Below are 24,267 nucleotides of genomic sequence, written 5' to 3' on the forward strand. Positions count from 1 at the left end.
CATTTTAATTTAAGTTTTTTCTCATATCATTTAAATTATTTATTTTATTTTAATTTAATTTTTTCTCATTTCATTTAAATTATCTTTCTTTCCATTTTAATTTTCATTTTTTCATAATAATTTTCCTCTCATTGTAATTTATTTCATTATTGTGTTTTAAATTAAATATGTATGTATATTGTATTATAATTTAATGTGCTTTAAAATAAATATGTATGTATATTGTATTATAATTTAATGTGCTTTAAATTAAATATGCATGTGTATTGTATTATAATTTAACATGTTTTAAATTAGGAATAAGAAAAAATATATATTAATAATTATATTTAATCAATTGTATAATTTGAATAACGTGCTTTACATGGCCAGCACTTATTTTTTTTTAAATACATTGGTGCCTGCCATCAGTATTCCAAAATAAAAAAATGCATTGAAAGTCGAAAATTGTACTTGGTGCAGGTCATCTACTGACCAGCACCCAAATTTTTTTTTAAATACACTGATGCCGGCCATCAGTGTCCCAAAGTAAAAAAAAAAAAAAGTGCCTTGGGAACTGAAATTTGTACTTGGTGCCTGCCATCTACTGGCTAACACCAAATTTTTTTTTAAATGTCTTTGTGCCGGCCATTACATGACCAGAACCAAATTTTTTTTAAATACTGGTATTTTTATATACCAGTATGATACAATTTTAAAAGAAATATACTGATGTTAGCCATTGGACTCTTAAACTAAAAAAAATCAATTTTTTAAAGCTTGACACAATCATCAAGTAATGATGGGGCCAAAACACTAAATAGTGCCGGCCATTGGGTTTTCAAAGCCCAAATCTATTATTCATTTCAGGTCATTTTGGTAAATATTTTTAAACTAGGGTCATTTTTGTAAATATTAAAATTTTGTAGGTTAGATGAGTAAAATAGCCAATATGTGATCTTTTCCTAGTCAAATTGAGTTCTATGTTTAAAGAATTAAGCCCTTAAATTAGTCTATTTGAAATAGAAAACTTAGAAATTTTAGACAATTTGTGACCTTTTTTAAGAATTTGAGTAGTAAAACCTCAAGTCTTAATTCACAAACTTTAAATCCTTAACCTTATACTTTAGCCCTGAATCTTAAATTCAAAACATAAAATATAACTTTGATTAAAAATAATTTTAATTAAAATTTGAAATAAATTGATTTTTTTAAAAATAATATTTTAATTAAAAAAATATAATTTAAGGATAAATTAATTTAAAGTGATAGAAAATAGGAATAAAAATAATTTGAACTAATGAATGAATAGGATCTAAATAAAAAAAGTGGGATTTAAAGTAATTTAAAGTAATGAATAGGAATTAAAAAAAGGATTAAAAGTAATTTGAAGTAATAGAATAGGCTTTAAATTAAACAAAAAATGTGGCTTCGGTCTTGAGAGGCTAGGGAACTGAACCCTCCAACTGATGGCCGGCATCAGGCCTTCGGATGGACTCTTAATGGCCAATTTTAATTAAATTGCTTTATAATTTAATTATTTAATTACAATTGAAATTTTTGGAAAAATAAACTTCTTCCTTTAAATTGATTTGTCCTCGGACCAAAAAAATTTACTTTTTTAAATCTGATATTGGGTAGTCAATCCATAAGTGTCTCAACACTTAATTTTTTTAATCGAGTATAAGGGTGTTGACCATCAATGTTCCAGCACCTAAATTTTTTTTTGAGTTCCCAAAAAAGGTTTGTTAGCCATCTAATTCTCCTGACTCGAAAAAAATTGTATCTGATAAAGTGGGTGTCGGCAATCAATGTGCAAGCACCCAAAAAAATATTTTTTTATATTACAAAGTGGTGGCAGCCATCAAAGTCTCCCAACCCAATTTTTTTTTCAAATATATCAGTATGCTATAGTTTGAAAAAAAAATACAAGGGTATCAGCCACTTAAGTCTTCTAACGCCAGAAAATATATGTTTAACACCTGACACAATTATCAGATAATGTACTGGTCATTTAAGTCCCCCAACCCAAGTTTACTGTTCATTTCAAGTTATTTAGGTTATTATTTTTAAACTTGCGTCATTTGTGTATGAGAATTATTTAAGTAAAATAACCCCTAAACACTATACCTCAAATCCAAAATTTTAAACCCTAAATACTAAACTTAACTCTAATTCATAACCTTAAACCTATTACTACGAACCTTAAATCTTAAACATTGTCCCTTGATTTTTGACCAATGACATTTCTTTCTTGACCCCTGAACTTTAACAGTTTAACCCCTAATTTTCAAGCCTTAAACTACAAACTATAAAACTCGAACCTTAAAAACTAGAATAGAATAAATCTAAAATATTGAAAAATAAAACCCCAAAACTTTACTCATGAATCTTACTCCTTAAACCATAAATTGAAACTTTAATTCAAATCTTAAACCTTAAATTCAAATCCTTTAATCGTAATCTTATGGCTATTTTACTAATCTAACCTAAAAAAATTTAATATTTACAAAAATGACCCAGGTTCAAAAACAATCACCAAAATAATTTGAAATGAACAGTATTTTTAAGTAGTGGGAACCCAATGGCAGGCACTACATAGTGTTTTGGCCCCATGATTACCTAATGATTGTGTTAGGTTTTAAAATATTGATTTTCTTTTAATTTTGGGAACCTAATGGCCGACATTAAGATATTTCTTTTAAAAATTGTATCATACTGGTATACAAAAATACCAGTATTTAAATAAAAAAATTAGTTCTGGCCATTTAATGGTCGGCACTAGAGATGTATAAAAAAAATTTAGGTACTTTTTTCGTGTCCCAATGCAATTTTTTTTTACTTTGTTACACTGATGGCCAGCACTAGTTTAAATTTAAAAAAAAAATTTGGTACATGGCCGGCACTAGGTACTTTCTGTGCGTTTTAGAGGCTTGGGCGAATTTCCCTTTTGGCCCTCCACTGTTTCCGCTCGTGTTCAAGATAGTCCTTTCCTTTTATTTTTTATTTCAGTTTCGCCCCAAATATTTTATTTTTTAGCTCATTTTAATCCTTTTTAGTTATTTTACTATTTCAATTAATTATTTTACTATTATTATTATTATTGTATCTATTATTAATATTATTAGTACTAGTATTGATTTTCACTTAATATTTATGTATATGTCCACATGTACGTATTCATGTATGGTACTAATAGTTTTCTTTTCATATTATTATTTCTAATATATGTATATATTATATATATTTATATATATCATATATTTTAATGTTATTTATTGTATATTACTAATACCATTATTTATATACATATATATATATGTGTATGTATTTGTGTAGTGTACAAATAGTTTTTATTATTATCATTTCTAATGTATGTATATATTGTATATGTTTTATATATGTTATGTATATATTTTTAATATTACTAGTTATATATATTTCTTATACATTTCCATGTACATATTTTTATACCATCTTATGTATATATTTTTAAATACTATATTATATATATATATATATATATATTCTTAGTACCATATTATGTATATCATGTATATATTTTAATATTATTAGTTATATGTTTTATACTAATTCATGTACATATACTTATATCATCCTTATTATTACTATTATTAATATATATTATATACGTATTGACATGCTTTTTTACTATTTTACATTATTATATTTATTATTTATTTTTAACATATTATTATTTTATTTTCATTATATCATTATTATACCTAGTTTTTGTTTATACTTTTTACTTTTATATTTACTATTTTCATTATATTTGTTCATTACTTATTATTATTATTTATGTATATATATTTTAAATCCCATATTATGCATAGACATTGCTAATGTGTATTTCTAATGCTATATTATGTCTTCATATATATTATGTATATACTTTAGTATCATGGTTATATATTTTATGCGATCTTATGTACATGTATTTTATTATTCTTGTATACACATTTTATATATAGTATTATTTTCAGTATATCATTATATTTATTATTATACCTATTATTTTCACTATTATCACTTATTATTTTATTTTAATATTATTATGTATATATTTTTCATATATGTCATGTACATACATTTTTCAATATTTATATTATATATATATATATATTTTAACATTACTAGTTATATTTTTACTATCTTAGGTATATACTTCAAACACTATATATAGTATACTTCTAACACTATTACTATTTATATATATATATATATATATACACGTTACGTAGATACTCTTAATATCATTATTATGCATATACATTCATTGTTTCCATTTCATGTTTAATTCTAGTATTACGTTCAATATCGCATATATCTTTATCGTTTTAATATTATTGTCACACTTATATTTGCTTCAATATATTTCTAGCTCTTTTTTTTATTTATTTTTATTTCATATCAATTTGCTTTGCATTATTTCGAAAATCTTATTCTTGTTTTCTAATTAATTTCAACACATGAGGCAACGTATCGGTTTAACACTAAGTCGTTGATTTCATCGCTATGTTGGGTGAATCATATCAGCTCGATTAAAAATGGAGCGCCCTTCTAACGAATTAAAATTTAAAAATTCTCGTCTTTTCAATCGAATCATGGTTAAAATGTCAAATTGAATTCGTATTTTTGAGAATTAAGACGACACATGTTTAACAAGATATCAATTTTGGGCGTCGCGAGGGTGCTAATACCTTCCTCGCACGTAACCGACTCCCGAACCTTATTTTTCCTTTGGCTTTTAACGTAGACCTAAACTCGGCCTTCAATTTTGTTCAAGAATCAATTTTCTTTTCAAAAAAAGATGATTTATTAGGTGTCCAATCACACCTAGAAAAAAGATCGGTGGCGACTTCCTTTTTTAATAAAATCGAAAGTCAGTTTTCAAATTTCCAATAAATCACCTTAATTAGCGATCGAAACCAAAATTTTTACGCCGCTACAATTATTAAATAGAATAAAAGTTTAAATGAAAAGAAATTATAAATTTAAATGAAAATGAAAATAAAAATAAAAATTGAAATGAAAAAATTGTAATGATAAATAAATAAATTTAAATGAAATGAAGTTAAAATGAAATGAAATGAAAATTAAAATTAAAATGGAAATGAAAAAAAGTTAAAATGATAGGGCTTGTGTCTGTGTCAGGCCTGCATCATTGACCAAGGCCGAATTGGCCTTCCAATAGTCGGTAATTGAAATAGAAACAAAAAAAAAAAAAAAAAAAAAGGGTGAAATGACATGTTAGGCAAGCCTGAGAAATAGGGTGTCATTGCCTGTACCAACAGGCCTATTTCTTAGTATTTGACCTAATATTTCAGGTCATTACATGGCTAGCATAAAAGAAAAAAATTATATTTCTAGTGCCTATTATTACATGGCTAGCAAAAAATTATTTTTTTTTTACAGCTTTGGTACTGGCAATTACATGATTAGCACTCAAAAATTTTTTTTACATCTCTGGTGCCGACCATTACATGGCCTGTACCCAAAAATATATATATATATTTTTAAAAATTTTAACTGGTTCCGATCATCAGTGTACCGAATAAAAAAAATACATTGAGACACGAAAAAAGTATCTAGTACCGGCCATGTACTGCCCAGTACCCAATTTTTTTTTTTTACATCTCTGATGCAAGTCATTACATGGGAAGCATAATTTTTTTTTTAAATTTAACTGGTGCTAGCTGTCAGTGTACCAAAATAAAAAAAAATTGCATTGGGACACGAAAAAGGTCCCTGGTGCCTACTATCTACTGGCTTACACAAATTTTTTTATTTCACATCTCTGCTGTCGGCCATTACATGGCCAAAACCAATTTTTTTAAATACTGGTATTTTTGTATACAGTATGATACAATTTAAAAAAAAATACCCTGGTGCCGGCCATTGGGTTCCTAAAGTAAAAAAAAAATTAATTTTTTAAAACCTGACACAATCATCAGGCAATCATGGGGCCAAAACATTAGGTAGTGCCAGCCATTAGGTTCCCAAAACCTCAATATACTGTTCATTTTAAGTCATTTTGGTGATTATTTTTGAACTTAGGTAATTTTTATAAATATCGAATTTTTTTTGAGTTAGATTAGTAAAATAGCACAATCTTAAAACCTTAAACCCCCAAACCTCCAAACTCAACCTTTAAACACTAAACCTTATTTATTATTTCCAAAGATGAAGAAATTAAATTGCAATGAAAGCATAATTAAAGATGAATAACTACAAATGATTTGTCATATACTAGTGGTTACTTTTATTGACGATCCAATTCTGTAAATGTTAATAAGTCTATACTAACAGATTACTTATTCGTCAATATGCGATGAGACTATACCAACACATCGTATTAGTGTCGGTATAGGAGTATCTATTATGACATATTAATTTATTCGTCAACATAGGTATTATATATACTGAAGATATTATTGGTGTCGTTTGTATATGAATTTAATCCTCTTACTTTTCAAAGTTTCAAATTCAATTGTTAACCCTAGTAAAATTATTTTGTTAAATCTAGGTTAATTATAAAGAATTTTGTTTAGTTATATGGTTATCAAGTGAGTTTCATTACTTAGAAGTAGTTTCATTAATCTTTTTCAATTCATTTCATTTTTTTTTTTCATATTAGTCGAAATAGTCTCAATATCGGGATCATTTAAAAATTTTTATATTTTATTTAATTTTTTCTCAATTTAAATATTATTCTATTACAAAATTTTAAATTTCATTTAAATTTAAAAATTTCTCATTTCATTTTTTTGAGTTTTTAGGCCTGACCTTTTAGGTCACATCGTAATAGGCCTAGTGCCTGTAGGATGCTGGTGTCAGCCACTGAAACTCCATTTGCCAAGCCTGGCTTGATATGTCCTTTCATTTTTTTTTCATTTCATTTCTATTTCTATTTCTATTTCTATTTTATTTCATTTGTATTTCCATTTCATTTCATTTAAATTATCTTTTTCCCATTTTAATTTAATTTTTTCTCATTCCACTTAAATTAATTTTTCCATTTAAATTTTTTTTCTCATTTCATTTAAATTATCTTTTTTTCATTTTAATTTAAGTTTCTTTCTAATATCATTTAAATTATTTTTTCATTTTAATTTAATTTTTTCTCATTTCATTTAAATTATCTTTCTTTCCATTTTAATTTTCGTTTTTTCATAATAATTTTCCTCTCATTGTAATTTATTTCATTATTGTGTTTTAAATTAAATATATATGTATATTGTATTATAATTTAATGTGTTTTAAAATAAATATGTATGTATATTGTATTATAATTTAATGTGCTTTAAATTAAATATGCATGTATATTGTATTATAATTTAACATGTTTTAAATTAGGAATAAGAAAAATATATATTAATAATTATATTTAATCAATTGTATAATTTGAATAACGTGCTTTACATGGCCAGCACCTATTTTTTTTTAAATACATTGGTGCCTCGCAATCAAGATTCCAAAATAAAAAAATGCATTGAAGTCGAAAATTGTACTTGGTGCAGCCATCTCTTGACCAAAGACCTAAATTTTTTAAATACACTGATGCCGGCCATCAGTGTCCCAAAGTAAAAAAAAATAAAAAATACCTTGGAAACTGAAAATTGTACTTGGTGCCGGCCATCTACTAGCCAACACCAAATTTTTTTTAAAATGTCTTTGTGCCGGCCATTACATGACCAGAACCATTTTTTTTTAAATACTGGTATTTTTATATACCAGTATGATACAATTTTAAAAGAAATATACTGGTGCTGGCCATTGGACTCTTAAACTCAAAAAAATCAATTTTTTAAAGTTTGACACAATCATCAAGTAATGATGGGGCCAAAACACTAAATAGTGCCGATCATTGGGTTCCCAAAGCCCAAATCTACTATTCATTTCAGGTTATTTTGGTAAATATTTTTGAACCAGAGTCATTTTTGTAGACATTAAATTTTTTTAGGTTAGATGGGTAAAATAGCCTATACGACGTAAAAATTTTGCTTCCGGTCGCTAATTGTGGCGATTTAGTGAAAACTTGAAAACTAAGTTTAATTTTGAAATAAAGTGGGAGTCGCCACCGATCCTTTTTCCTAGGTGTGATCAGACACCTATTAGATTTCTTTTTTTTTTAAAACAAAAAGAAGGCCGAGTTTAGGTCTACGTCAAAAGCTAGAGAAAAATTAGGGTTCGGGAGTTGGTTACGCGAGAGGAAGGTATTAGCACCCTCACGACGCCCAAAATTGGTATCTTGTTAAACAAGTGTTGTCTTGATTTTCAAAAATACGAGTTCAATGTAAGATTTAGTCGTGATCCGGTTAAAACACGAGAATTTTTAATAACTTTTTTTGGATTTTTGAGAAGGAAATACCGTTTTAACACGAGTCAATTGATGTTCACCCAACATAGCGATGAAATTGATAACTTAATGTTAAACCGATATGTTGCCTTGCTTATTGGAATTAATTAGAAAAAGATTTTCGTTTAAACGTAAAGCAAATTGATATGAAATAAAAATAAATAAAAGACAGATCTAGAAGTACATTGAAATAAATATAAGTGTGACAATAATATTATAAACAATAAAGATGTAATGTCATACTAAAATTAAATATAAAATGGAAACAATGCATGTATATATATAATAATGACATTAAGAAAATGTACGTAAAATAGGATGAAAGAGGTTTACATAATAATACTAATATATGTACATAATACATATATATATATATACATATAACATATTAAAATGATCATATACAATATACATATATAATGTATATATACTAATAATAATAGTACATGTTAGAATTAAGTGACCCAAATTCTTATTTAAATAAAATACGATGGAAAATAAAATAAAAGTAAAATCCATATAGAACTAGACTTCTTTTATTTTATTTTAGAATAAGGTTTTTAAACCTTATTAAACTCCATCTATTTTATATTGATTAGGATAAGGTGTTTCAATCCTACTAGAATATGGCTTTGCAAGCCTATAAATAGACATAGTCTATTCCTCTTGTATTGAGTAAAAATTTTTCGACATAGTGAATTTTCTTCTCCTCTTGTGGTTTTTTTTTTCCTAAAGGGTTTCCACGTAAAATTTATGTGTTCTTTATTTTTATTTATTTTATTCTATTTTATTTTTCACAAATTGGTATCGAGCTTAGGGTTATTCATCTCGATCACGGTAATGGCGTCTTTGAAGTATGAAATTCATTGTTGGATCGCAACACCGATTTGCGTTGTGGCAAATTAAGATGCAAGCGCTTCTTGCACGATGGATCTAGAGGATGCCCTGCTAGGATAGATAAGATGCCTTCGACATTAACAGATGAAGAGAAGAAGCGTAAGGATCGAAAGGCATTAACACAATTACATCCGTATTTGTCCAACGAAATTTTGCGAGGATGTGATGAAAGAGAAAACCGCCACGCATTATGGAAGAGGCTAGAACAAATATGTATGTCGAAAACTCTAACAAGCAAGTTGCATATGAAGCGGCGTCTTTATGCTCATCGTTTGGAGGAAGGTGCGTCAGACACGAACACTTAATGTGTTTAAAGAAATTCTCTCAAACTTGGAGGCCATGGAGGTTCAAGATGATAAGGAAGATCTAGGGTTGATTCTACTTTGTTCGTTGCCCGCCTTATTCAACCATTAGAGACACGATTTTATATAGCCATGAGTCTCTCACAGCTTGATGAGGTTTATGATTCTTTAACCTCGTATGATAAGATGAAGCATCTTGTGGTTAAACCCAACTCTCGTGGAGAGGGTCTCATTGTTCGTGGGAGACAAGACCGGAATGTTGATGATGATCGTGGTAGAACACGAACGGAATCCTCGTGGTAAATCTAAGGGTAGATCGAAATCTTCAAACAGAGGTAAAACTTGCAACTTCGCAAGAAGAAAGGGCACATTAAATCTGAGTGCTATAAGCTACAAAATAAGATTAAAAGGGAGGTGCGAATCAAAAGGAAAACAACCGGAAAATTCCTGAAGTCGATGTTGTAGAAGACTACAATGATGGTGAACTTCTAGTTGCTTCTCACAATGATTCTAAAGTAAGCAAGGAGTGGATACTTGATTCAGTCTGCACCTTCCACATGAGTCCCAATCGGGATTGGTTTACAACTTATGAAACAAGATCGAAGGTGTTGTTTTGATGGGAAATAATGCTTCATGTAAAATCGCAGTGTTGGAACAATTAAAGTTAAGATGTTTGATGGAGTTGTCGAACACTTAGTGACGTGCGGCATGTTCCGAATTGAAAAGAAATTTAATTTCGTTGAGTACTCTTGATTCAAAAGGGCATGATACACAAATGAAAGTGGGGTTTTAAAGATTTCAAAGGGTGCCTTGTTGTGATGAAAGGGCAAAGAAAGATTGCCAAGTTATATGTTTTACTGGGTTCTATCATATCGGTGATGCAATTGCCGCTTCCTCTTCCTTGTCGATGATGATATTACTAAACTTTGGCATATGCGCCTAGGGCATATGAGTGAGAATGGCATGGCGAATTAAGCAAAGAGGACTTCTTAATGGGCAAGGAATTTGCAAACCGAATTTCGTGAGCACCGTGTTTTTGGGAAGCAAAAGAGAGTTCGATTCACTAGAGGAATCCATAACACGAAGGAAACGTTGGAGTATATCCATTACGATCTGTGGGGCCGCCCAGAGTGCCTTCGAGAGGTGGAGCTAATTATATGCTAACCTTTATTGATGATTTTTCCGAAAAAGTTTGGGCGTTCTTCCGAAGCGAAAAGCGATGTGTTTTCCACATTTAAGTCTTGGAAAATTATGATTGAAAAACAGACGGAAAAACAGATAAAATACCTCCGCATGCACAATGGCTTAGAGTTCGCTCGATGAGTTTAATAGATTGTGCAAGTCGAAGGATCATGAGACACTTGACAGTTCGTCATACTCCACAAAGAAAAAGCGGCGTTGCGAACGAATGAACGAACGATCATGGAGAAGGTTCGATGTATGTTGTCAAATGCCAACTTACCAAGTCATTTTGGGCGTAGCGCCTCTCTCATCGTGCATGTTTTTGATCAACCGATCTCCATCCGCTGCCATTGAGAAAAAGACTCCACAAGAGGTATGGTCCGTAATCCCGCTAATTATTCGATTTAAAGATTTTTGGGTGTCCTGCGATGCTCATGTTGATAATGGAAAATTGGAACCGAGATCCATTAAATGCGTTTTCTTGGTTATAAAGTGGTGTAAAAGGCTATAAGTTATGGTGTCCTGAAAATAGAAAAGTTGTGATTAGCGAGAGATGTTGTTTTTGATGAAACCGCTATGCTACCTAACTTATCTCTTAAAGACTCTTCCAATAAAGAAAACCAAAAGCGGTGAAGCATCGACACATGTAATCAACTCCTCAAGCTAGTACAAAAATTGAGAATAGAGTTGCTTCTTCACCGCAATACTCTATCACCAAAAACAGGACAAGAAGAGAAATTAAACCTCCAAAGAAGTATGCCGAGGTTGATCTAGTTGCTTATGCTTTAAATGTAGCTGAAGATATAGATGCGAATCAAGAGCCATTTAATTATTCTGAGGCGATTAGCTGTGAAGACTCAGAAAAGTGGATGTTTGCTATGCAAGAGGAGATGGAATCACTCCACAAAAAAGTAACATGGGATCTTGTAAAACTTCCTAAAGGTAAAAAGGTTGTTCGTTGTAAATGGGTGTTTAAAAGAAAGAAGGGACTCAGGAGTTGAAGAACCCGGATATAAAGCAAGGCTTGTTGCAAAGGGTTACAATCAAATTCCGTGAGTGGACTTCACAGATATGTTCTCTCCGGTTGTTAAGCATAGTTCAATTCGAGCTTTGCTTGGTATTGTGGCCATGCATGATTTGGAGCTTGAGCAGTTAGATGTAAAACGCATTTTGCATGGAGAACTTGAGGAAGATATTTACATGCAACAACCAGAGGGTTTTATAGTCTCGTAAAAAGAGGACTATGTTTGCTTGTCAAAAAGTCCCTTTACGGTTTGAAACAATCACCAAGACAAGGGTACAAGAGGTTTGATTCCTTTATGACTTCTCATGATTTCAAAAGAAGTAGTTTTGACAGTTGTGTCTACTTTAAGAAAAATAGTGATGGTTCTTTTGTGTATCTACTTCTTTATGTTGATGACATGTTGATAGCAAAGAAAAGATAAAAGAGAGATAAGAAAGGTTAAAGCCCAACTAAGTGAAGAATTTGAGATGAAAGATTTAGGACCAGCAAAGAAGATACTTGGTATGGAGATTCTCGAGATAGAAAAGCAAGTAAATTGTACTTAAGTCGGAAGGGGTACATTGAGAAAGTTCTTTGCGGTTTCAATATGCAGAGTGCTAAGCCTGTTAGTACTCCTTTAGCAGACCCATTTCGACTTTCATCGGCCTTATCTCCTCAATCGATAATGAGATTGAGTACATGTCACATGTTCCATACTCTAGTGCAGAGGATCTCTCATGTATGCTATGGTTTGTTCACGCCCGATTTATCATATGCAACAAGGTCAGCTTAGCGATACATGGCGAATCTCGTAAAGAACACCGGAAAGCGCTTCGGTGGATTTTAAGATACTTACGAGGCACTACTAATGTTTGCTTACGCTTGGAAGAACTAAAGATGGAGTTATAGGGTATGTTGATGCTGATTTTGCTGGAGACCTTGATAGAAGAAGATCTCTCACAAGTTACGTCTTTACAATTGGAGGTTGTGCAATTAGTTGGAAAGCCACTTTGCAAACTACATCGCTTTGTCTACCAATCAAGTCGAGTACATGGCGATTATTGAGGCTTGTAAAGAAGCTATTTGGTTGAAGGGACTATTTAGTGAACTCAATGAAGACCTTCAAATCAGCACATGATTTTGTGACAATCGAGTGCCATCTTTCTTACAAAAGATCAAATGTTTCATGAGAGAACAAAACACATTGATATTCGGTATCATTTTGTTCGTGATATTATTGCTCGTGGTGATATTGTTGTGAGCAAAATTAGCACTCATGAAAATCCTGCAGATATGATGACTAAGTCACTTCCTATAACCAAGTTTGAGCATTGCTTAGACTTGGTTGGTGTTCATTGTTGAAGTTAAACCCTTAAGGGTTTTTGGAAGAGGTGAAGAACTTGTTTATTGAAAGTTCGCGATGAAGAACTTGTTCATTGAGAATTTGTGTCAAGGTGGAGATTGTTAGAATTAAGTGACCCAAATTCTTATTTAAATAAAATACGATGGAAAATAAAATAAAAGTAAAATCCATATAGAACTAGACTTCTTTTATTTTATTTTAGAATAAGGTTTTAAACCTTATTAAACTCCATCTATTTTATATTGATTAGGATAAGGTGTTTCAATCCTACTAGAATATGGCTTTGCAAGCCTATAAATAGACATAGTCTATTCCTCTTGTATTGGAGTAAAAATTTTTCGACATAGTGAATTTTCTTCTCCTCCTGCTGTGGTTTTTTTTCCTAAAGGGTTTCCACGTAAAATTTATGTGTTCTTTATTTTTATTTATTTTATTCTATTTTATTTTCACAGTACAAATAGTAACAATAAAAGATATATGTACACTAAATAACATATAATAATATTAAGACCATAAGTGACAATATGGAAAATAATAAGTATAGTAATAACTATAAGGATATATGAAAATAATACTATGTAGAAAGTATGTATATACCGTATAATAAACCAATATTAATAATGAATAAAATAGGGTAAAATAGATATAATAATAACATGTACATAATACAATAAAAGTGTATATACGTATGTGGTAAAGTGTTAGAAAATGTACATGACATATATAAAATAAGGTGTTTAAAATACATGCATAATATAGATATTAAAAATATATACATAAGATAGTACAAGAACATTAAAATGTATATATACATGACATACATAATATGGTAAAAAAATCTATGTAATATAGTTTTGAAAATATATACATAACATGTATAAAGATATAATATTAAAAGATGCATATACGTAATATATATATATAATAAAAAACATGCATATGTATTATAGTACTAAAATATTTACATAGTATACGCCTATTAGAAATAATAATAATGCATATAAAAAACTGTTCATACGCTATATAGATACATACATATATACAAATAATGATGAGGTTATAAATATATAATGGTAATAGAATACTAATAATATTAAAATATAAACATAACAATACATGTACATTATATTCATAATATAGTTATAAAAGTATATATGTATATGCACAATATAAAATTTTAAAATATGCCTAATATATCAAAAGAATATATACAAGTATATAATATAGTCTTGGAAGAATGCATATAAAAAAACTATTAATAACGACATATAATATATATACATATTAAAAATAATTATAATGAAATACTAATAAATAAAAACAATAATAATAACAATAATAATAGATAAATAATATTAAATTGAAAGTAGAATAATGAGAAAAACGAAAAGGGACGAAATTGAATTTAAAAACTAAGTTTCGGGGCCAATTTACAAGAAAATAATGAGGAAGGGATTTATTAGAGAGCGCATGAAAATGTGGGGGGCCAAAAGGGCAATTAGCCCAGAGTATTTAAAACGATGTGCATGGCCAGGGACTAAATTGAAAAGCTCAACAGAATCCAGGGCCAAATTAAAAGCATGAAGGACTTAATTGCAAAACGTTTAAAAAGAGGAGGGGTTAAACGCGCGAATAATCCCTCCCTTAAAAAAAAACACGCGGATCATACTCGGGGCTGGCCGGATCGACCCAACCCAGGGCCAAAACGGCGCCATTTTTGGTTTAAAAGGGGGTGCATTTTGGTCCCTTATAAAAGTTAAAAAAATTAAAAAAAAAATTCATTTGGAAGGGGAGAAAGAAAAAAAAAAGGGAGAGAAAAGGTGGAGAGGAAGGGAATCTGGCCAGAGGGTCGGTCACCGGCCGATCATCGGCCGCCGTTCGTCGCCGGCGCCGGCCACCGTACACGGTGGTCGAAGAAGGTAATTTTTTTCTTTTTATATATTTTTATGTGTTTTTTAGTTTATAATATATGTGTAGATGGGAAAATAGGTTTAAAAATGAAATTAAAAATAGAAAATATAAAAATCACCTTAAATGCTTGATGCCTGTATTCTGGTTGCTGGACTGATATTATTTTCGTATTGTCTTTATATTTTTTGAATCTTTTTGTGTATATGGAAATATTCTTTGTTTTTGATTCTGAAAATCACCCCTCTACAATAAAAAATTTGATTGGCTTTATAGCCATTACATTGTTATTTTCTACTGTTTTCTGTCCTTTCGTTGCTGCTTGCAGGGGATGGGTGGTGCTGCAGAGGGGTCGGTGGAGGACATGACTGGTAGGGCGGTGCTGCAGGGCTGTCAGGGGCAAGTGGGGGGTAGGTTCGGCGCCTGTTAGGTTTAAGGTTTCTGTTTGGGTTAGTTTAGATATTGGGCTTGGGGTATTTGGGTTTTGTAATAGGTTAGCTTAGGTGGGCTTGGGTAGGTTTAGTTATTGGGTTGTATTTGGGTTTAGTAATCTGTTGGGTTTTGGGGTTATGAAACGGGCTATTCGACTTTGGGTAATTGGGCTGGCTGAATTGGGTTCAAATGTGTTAAGGGGTCTTGAGGATTGGGTTATTTTGTAAATAGGTTAGTTTAATGATTGGGGTTTGGGTTATTGTAATGTATTTGGGCTTATGGGGGTTTAATGTAAATGGGCCCAAAATTGGCCTCTAACAGCTACCCCTCTTTGCTCGTTGTCGTGTAATGGGAATAGAGCAAAGACACAAAGAAAGGTCAATTTTGCCTGGTCTTGCCGAGTCTTGACTTCTTTAGTGCTCTTCTTGTTCAGGTAGTCTCCTTTCAGTCCATCATATCTTGTAGCTTTGAGTTCAATCCACTGCATCTTTTAATATATGCCTTGTAGCCTCAATCTTCTCTAATGTAACTTGGAAAGGCAAGATCTGATATCCTCGATCAGCTCCACTGCAACTTCAGGGAGACAAAACTTGCAACTTTGACTTGCTTCACTGTAACTTTAGGTAGGCCAAATCTAGTGTCTTCCATCAGCTCCAATCTTTATTTTTTGCTCAGCATGTGATCTTGAGCTCAACTCATTTCTCGCAACATGAATGGACATAAAAAAAAAGAAATTGGAAATAGATCAGCATGTGAGCCAAGGCTCAACTCACCTCTCGCGATATGGGTTGATTTTTGAAAAAACAGAAATTAAAAGGCTCAACTCACCTCTCGTAATATGAGTTGATTTTTGAAAAACATAAATTGAAAACAGAAATTGAAATTACCTCAGCGTGTCTTGAGGCTCAACTCACCTCTCGCAATATGAGTTGATTTTCTTGAAAAGTAGAAATTGGAAAACAGAAATTGAAATTACCTCAGCGTGTCCTGAGGCTCAACTCACTTCTCGCAATATGAGTTGATTTTCTTTGAAAAGTAGAAATTGATAAACAAAAATTAAAATTACCTCAGCGTGTCCTGAGGCTCAACTCACTTTTCGCAATATGAGTTGGTTTTTGAAAAGTAGAAATTAAAAATAGAATTTGAAAATACCTCGGCATGTGGCCCGAGACTCAACTTACCTCTCGCCATATGAGTTGATTTTTGAAAAGTATAAATAAAAACTGAAAATACCTCAGCATGTGAGTCAAGGCTCAACTCACCTCTCGTAATATGAGTTGATTTTTTTTGAAAAGCAGAGATTGAAAAGCAAAAATGAAAATTCCTTAGCGTGCCTTGAGGCTCAACTCACCTCTCGCAATATGAGTTGATTTTTGAAAAATATAAATTGAAAAATAGAAATTGAAAATACCTCAGCGTATCCTGAGGTTCAACTCATTTCTTGCAATATGAGTTGAATTTTGAAAAATAAAAACATCAAAATACCAAAACCTGTCATCTAGTGGAGCTCAAGTGTCTTTTCCTTTGATTCAGTACAGCTATAGAATTGGAGTACCTGTATATGTCATGCATGATGTTATCATGATATGCATATGTTTATCTTAAATGCCTTTATGCCTACATGATTATACTATGCGCCCTCAGCATGTTTGTCGTATGTCTTTTCGTCATGATTTTTGATGATCTACATTCATTGCTTTGACTCTTGACTTTTTCTTCATGCTTTGTACCCGTCTACAAGTTTCACGAGTAATCTGTGTTTCTCAGATATCGCTCTTTTGCCCCTGGTTGAACTTTGTCCTTGCTTTGAGGCTCTTGTACTTGTCAAATTTTCATCCAGGTAATGCTTAACATTACTTTTGTTTAGAGTATGTCATTTCACTATTTATCATGTAAATAAACCGCATAATGAGATGCATGAAAATGGTCAGGTAGGGATAAACAGAATGCCTCACATTTATTTCAAAGGTAACAAACAAAGAAAATTAACCACAAATAGTAAAAGGTATCATAAAGAGAAAGGGGATCGCATTCAACGGATACAAATGCTCTAGATGTTCAACACATGAACTCTTCCACGTTCTTTCATCAAGAATCTTTTCGAGCATGGCTTCTTGCGTAGAAGATTTCGAGCTTTCATAAATGCTTCAAATAATGTAGTCTCGCTGTTTGACCAACCGTTTGAAATGCCTTGTTCTTTAAGCCCGGGTTTGCTTCATTAGAATGCCCTTTTGGGTTTTCATCCTAATCTTTTGTGTTAATCAAGACGCCCTTTTCGGGTTTTCACCTTGATCCCTTTTTTTATACATATATATATTTTTTGAGATGCCCGTTTCGTGTTTTCATCTTGATTTTCTTTTTTCAAGCATAATATTTCTTCACAGCATCTGAGTTCACTGGATTCGGTAACTCCTTCCCATCCATCTCAGTGAGAATCAAAGCTCCGCCCGAGAATGTTTTCTTTACGACGTATGGTCCTTCCCAATTTGGTGCCCATTTTCCTCGCAGGTCCTTTTGTATTGGGAGAATCTTTCTCAGCACGAGTTCTCCTTCGTGGAATTCTCTTGGTCGTACTTTCTTGTCATGGGTTGCGATCATTCTCTTCTGGTACATCTGTCCGTGACAAATTACCTTTAAACGTTTTTCTTCGATGAGGTTTAACTGGTCATATCGGGCTCGAACCCATTCTACTTCTTCTAGTTTCGATTCCATTAAGACTCGTAGAGAAGGGATCTCAACCTCGATAGGTAGCACAGCTTCCATTCCATAGACTAGAGAGAAAGGAGTTGCTCCTATAGATGTTCGCACAGATGTGCGATATGCGTAAAAAGCAAATGGTAGCTTCTCGTGCCAGTCTTTATATGTCTCGGTCATTTTCTCAATAATCTTCTTAATATTCTTGTTGGCCGCTTCAACCGCTCCATTCATTTTTGGGCGATAGGGTGATGAGTTATGATGCTTTATTTGAAATTGCTCACACACTTCCTTCATCATCTTGTTATTCAGATTCAGGGCGTTATCTGAAATGATTCTTTCAGGCAAACCATATCGACAAATGATTTCCTTTTTCAAAAACCTGCAAACTGCGGTCTTCGTCACATTGGTAAATGAAGCAGCTTCTATCCATTTTGTGAAGTAATCAATGACCACAAAAATGAATCGGTGTACATTAGAAGCTTTTGGGGAAATTGGCCCTATAACATCCATGGCCCACATAGAAAAGGGCCATAGAGAAGTCAATACATGAAGGAGCGAAGGGGCTACATGAATTTTATCACCATAAATTTGACATTTGTGGCATTTCCGTGCAAAACTAATGCAGTCACTTTCCATCGTCAGCCAGTAATAACCGAGTCTCATTATCTTCCTGGCCATAGTGAAACCATTGGCATGTGTCCTACAAACTCCATCATGGACATCTTCAAGTATTTTTCTGGGTTCAACAGCATCTACGCATCTCAAGAGCACTTGATCTTTTCCTCTTTTGTACAGGATGTCCCCATCAAGAACAAATCCCACTGCCATTCTTCTGATTGTTCTTTTGTCTTTCTCATTTGCTTGTTCGGGATACTTTTGATTCTTGATATATTCTAAGATATCATGAAACCATGGTCATCCATCCGACTCTTTTTCAATGTCAAACAATGTGCGGGACTTCAGATATGCTCATTTGAAGAGGCATTATTTCTGTTTCTCTGTTTGCTTTGAACATTGAAGCCAAAGTGGCTAGGGCATCAGCCAACTGGTTTTCTTCTCGTGGGAAGTAATTAAAAGTTATTTCTTTGAATTCTTTAATCAGCCCAGCCATTAGATTGCTGTATTTGACTAATTTCAAATCTCTCACTTCCCAATCTCCACGGATTTGGTATATCACTAGCGTTGAGTCTCCGTATACCTCTAAAAATTTGATGTTTCGTTCAATAGCTGCACGAAGTCCCATGATACAGGCTTCATATTCCGCTATGTTGTTGGTACAGAAAAAATTCAGCCTAGCAGTGAACGGATAATGGTTCCCTTCTGGTGATACCAAGACTGCTCCAATCCTATGCCCCAAGGCGTTTGATGCACCATCAAAGCTCATCTTCCATGACTTCTCTTCTGATGACTCGTCCTTTTTTTCTGTAATGCACATCAAGTCTTCATCCGGAAAATCAAATCTCAACGGCTCGCATTCATCGGTTGTTCGAGTCGCTAAGAAATCAGCTATTGTGCTCCCTTTTATCAACTTCTGACTTACATAGGCAATGTCATATTCTGATAAAAGGATCTGTCATCGTACCATTCTTCCTGAGAGTGCCGGTGATTCCATCATGTATTTTATTGGGTCCAGCTTCGAAATTAGCCATGTCGTATGATACAACATATATTGCCTGAGTCTCCGAGCTACCCAAACCAAAACCCAACAATATTTTTCAATGGACGAATACCTTGCCTCATATTCAGTGAACTTTTTGCTGAGGTAGTAAATCGCCTTTTCTCTTTTCCCTGACTCGTCATGTTGCCCCAATACGCAACCCATTGACTTTTCGAACACAGTCAAATACAAAATCAATGGTCTTCCTAGAGTTGGCGGTACTAGCACTAGGGGACTAGACAAATATTACTTTATTTTATCAAAGGCCACCTGGCATTCCTCATTCCATTCTCCCGGGTTATGCTTTCGAAGAAGCTGAAAGATTGGGTCGCATTGGTTGGTAAGTTGAGCAATGAATCGGGTGATGTAGTTTAACCTCCCTAAAAATCCTCTGACTTCCTTTTGTGTGCGCGGAAGTGGTAGTTCTTGTATGGCTTTTATCTTATCTGGATCAACTTTAATGCCTCTCTCGCTGACAATGAAGCCTAGCAATTTTCCTGAGGTAGCCCCAAACGTACATTTGGCCGGATTGAGCTTTAGTTGGAACTTTCTCAGTCTGTTGAACAACTTCTTCAGGTTCACTACATGCTCTTCTTCCCCTCGGGATTTAGCAATCATATGGTCGACGTAGACCTCTATTTCTTTATACATCATGTCATGGAATAACGTCACCATAGCCCTCTGATATGTTGCCCCAGCATTCTTTAATCCAAACGTCATCACCTTGTAGCAGAATGTTCCCCACATTGTTATGAAAGTAGTTTTCTCCATATCCTCGGGGGCCATCTTGATCTGATTATACCCTGAGAATCCATGCATATTCGTACTTTGCCGTCTTTCTTTGGTACCGGAACTATGTTAGCCACCCATTCTGGATATTTGGAGGCTTGTAGGAAGCCAGCATTAAATTGCTTCTTGACTTCCTCTTTTATTTTTAACAGCATCTCGGGTCTCATCCGTCTTAACTTTTATTGAATGGGTTTGCATTTTGGCTTTAATGGGAGCTTATGGACCACTACATCTTCATCTAATCCTAGCATGTCCTGATATGACCATGCGAATACATCTTTGTACTCGTGGAGCAAAGCAATCAAATTATGCCTGGTGTCCCCTGAAATAGAGGTCCCAATCTTCACTTCTTGCTTCCTTTCTTCAGTTTCCAAATTTATTGTTTCAACAGATTCTTGATGAGACAAAATCTGTTTATCCCCTTGTTCCACCATTCTTAGCAAGTCAGGAGACGAGACATAGTCTTCAGCATTTTCTTCGACTTCAAATTCTCCTAAACAAACAGCCTTCTCAAAATCAATTTCAGGACTCGTAACGAGTTTGTTCATACTGTTGATATCTGGACACCTGAAAGTTGAATGGAAAAGGAAACTAGAGAGGGGCATCCAAGTATTAGAACCAACAAACGAAATGTTATGGCATGGTATGAGGCAAATGTACAGATATGCTATGAAAAAGGAAAAATTATGAAGTTAATGAGAATGTAGAGACTATGACAAAATGCATCTTCATTAATGCTCATTTAAATGATAAAGAGCAAATCATAAGCTCTTACAAAAGAATCCCTCTATTACTTAGGGACACACAAAACAATAGTGTTAATATTGAGCATTACTCTAGAGAAGATTTAGAAACTACAAGGAGCTCCACAGCAGTCCAATTATTCAAAACAAATCCAGAAGGACAAGGGCATATCGTTGAAACGTTTTTAATTGCATCACTTCCTTTGTCAATGTCATTTATATTGACATTCTGAAGACCCCTTTCAATTAATAACAGTGTGCTTCGTGGATTATCTTGCCCGAGGTATATCATTCCTGCAGATGTAAATGTTTTTGACAAAGGAGGGTACGTTATGGGCTCCCATTCTATTTCTCAGCCTAAGGTTCTTGTAATCCTTCTTTCTTGATCTTTCTTCCATTGTTTTCTTCTTTGACGCATGTCCGGCTGGAACCCCAAACCGTATCAGGCCTTGTGGTGTACTGGCTTTAAAGCCCTGACTATTCCTTGCAGATATCTCCCTAAACCTTTTTTCGCTCGAGCTCCCTTTCCTACAGTCAACTTGACACCCATTCTAGTATTTCTCGACAGTTTTGGCACCGGAATTCTGTTTCTCTCAGCGACAAAAGTGGCATTGACAAATTTAAGGGATCGGAAGGAACATTCTATAGCATCTTTACTCACTTCAATGTATGGTGCGTCAGTAGAAATAGATGCTACAATGTCTTATTCTCCCTCGACAGTGATCAAACAGCCATCCATGATAAATTTCACCTTTTGATGGAGGGATGATGGGACCGCTCCAGCGGAATAGATCCAGGGTCTTCCCAAAAGGCAGTTATATGACGGTGTAATGTCCATGACTTGGAACTCGACGTCATATATGTAGGGACCCACTTCTAGAAGGATCTCAATCTTTCCCATGACTTCCCGTCTTGTTCCATCAAATACCCTTACTGTGGAATAACAAGGCCTTAAATAGGACAGATCCATCAGAATTCTGGAAAGTGTGGCCAAGGGCATGACGTTGAGTGCAGATCCATTGTTGATGAGCACGTTCGGTATTATATAACCCTTGCAGCGAGTTGTAATATGCAATGCTTTCACGGAACCTCTACCATTGGGTGTTATTTCATCATCACTAAAAGAAATAAAATTATCCGCGTTTAGGTTATTCACCCATCTGTCAAGCTTTTCAACAGATATATTCTTTGCCACGTAAGCTTGATTCAACACCTTTAACAAGGCGTTCTGATGTGGCTCTGAATTTAACAATAAAGATAATACCGAGATTCGTGCTGACTGCTTACTCAATTGTTCCACCATGTTGTACTCACTGTGCTTGATAAATTTTAAGAATTCATGTGCCTCTTCTTCATCCACAGGCCTTTTAGCTTCTTGTTCAAGCACAGTTTCATGCTCATCTTCAGTCACATGCATTAGTGCTTTTCCTTTCTGTTTCAAGTCACTATTCTTCTTTGCCGGCTCGACTTCTTTAGAATAGCACCCCCCACTGCGGGTAAAATGGCCTACCTCCCCAACATCTCCAGTTGTGGCTTCGGACTTTTCAACTTCAGGTGTGACGATGTTGACGTCATATTTTCATGGTACCGTCTTGTCGTCATTGTAAGGGAAAGGAGATGGTACTTCGATTATCACTTTCGGTTTCACCGGCTCCTTCGCATCGTAATAAATTACTAACGGCTGATCAGTGCTATAAGAGAGACCTGATGATTGGCTGTCAGAGGCACATACTTCTATTTTGTTGGCCTCTTCCCTTTTGTTAAGGACTTTAATCTCCTTATTATCCATCCGGTGTTGAAGCAACTTTTTAAATTCCTCACACGATTGAGTGTCGTGTCCTACAATTCCATGGAAATCGCAAAAACTTTGACCTTCTTCTCCGAAAATTCTATCGGGGTGACAGAGCAATCCTTTCTTAATCAGTACCTCCCAGATATTCTGCAGAGGCGTCCTTATTTTCGAAACATATCTTCTGACTTGCCATTCGTCCTCTTTCCCCACTGCGCTCACATTCCCTTTGGTATGGTTAGGGAACGGGTTTCCAGTTGCATTACTGGTACTATCGAATCGTAGGATGCCCGCATTAATGAGTCCTTGAACTTTACTTTTGAAGGCAAGGTAGTTTTTCGTAGAGTACCCCTGGTTCCCGACATGGTATGCACAACTAGCGTTTGGATCGTACCATTTCGGGTATGGAGGCTTAAGGGGTGCCATGTAATGGGGAGATATTAATTGGTTCTCCAAGAGTTTTGGGTACAGTTCCCCATACGACACAGGAATAGGAGTAAATTGCAGTTTCTCAGGATTAGGTCTTGCTGGCCTTTGTTCGTTTCTGGGTTGGCTTTGAGCGGGTACATTGCTTTGTGGGAACGTGGCAATAGGTCTTTGGTTGTTCGTAGCACATACGGGGTAGGAAGGGGGCGTTGTTTGGTAGTAAGGGTTTTGAGGGGGATAATAAAAATTCAAAAGTGGATAATTTCGAGGTCGGGGTTGGTTTAGATATGAGTTTGGAGTGTAACGGCTTCCCATTCTTATCATATGGGCTTCTGGTTCTTTCTTTTTCATGGGCGCTGCCCTTTTTGAACTTTCTGAACCTTCCATCCTTCCACTTTTGATGGCATTCTTAATAAGTTCTCCGGATATTACGACATTCGAAAAATCCTTCGTAGCACTTCCCACCAGCTTGTCATAGAATGGTGCTCTCAGAGTATTGATGAAAAGGACTGTTATCTCAGTCTTAGTCAGTGGAGGCTCCACTTGGGCGGAGATATCTCTCCACCTTTGCGCATACTGTCTAAAGGTTTCTGCTGGTTTATTTTCCATCATTTGTAGGGTCATTCGATCAGGCACCATATCTGATACAAGCTTGTACTGCTCACAAAAGGCTGACACCAAGTCCTTCCAGGATCGGATCTTTTCCCTACTAAGCTG

This window comes from Gossypium arboreum, chromosome 5, assembly GCF_025698485.1.
Source record: "Gossypium arboreum isolate Shixiya-1 chromosome 5, ASM2569848v2, whole genome shotgun sequence".
Lineage (NCBI taxonomy): Eukaryota > Viridiplantae > Streptophyta > Magnoliopsida > Malvales > Malvaceae > Gossypium > Gossypium arboreum.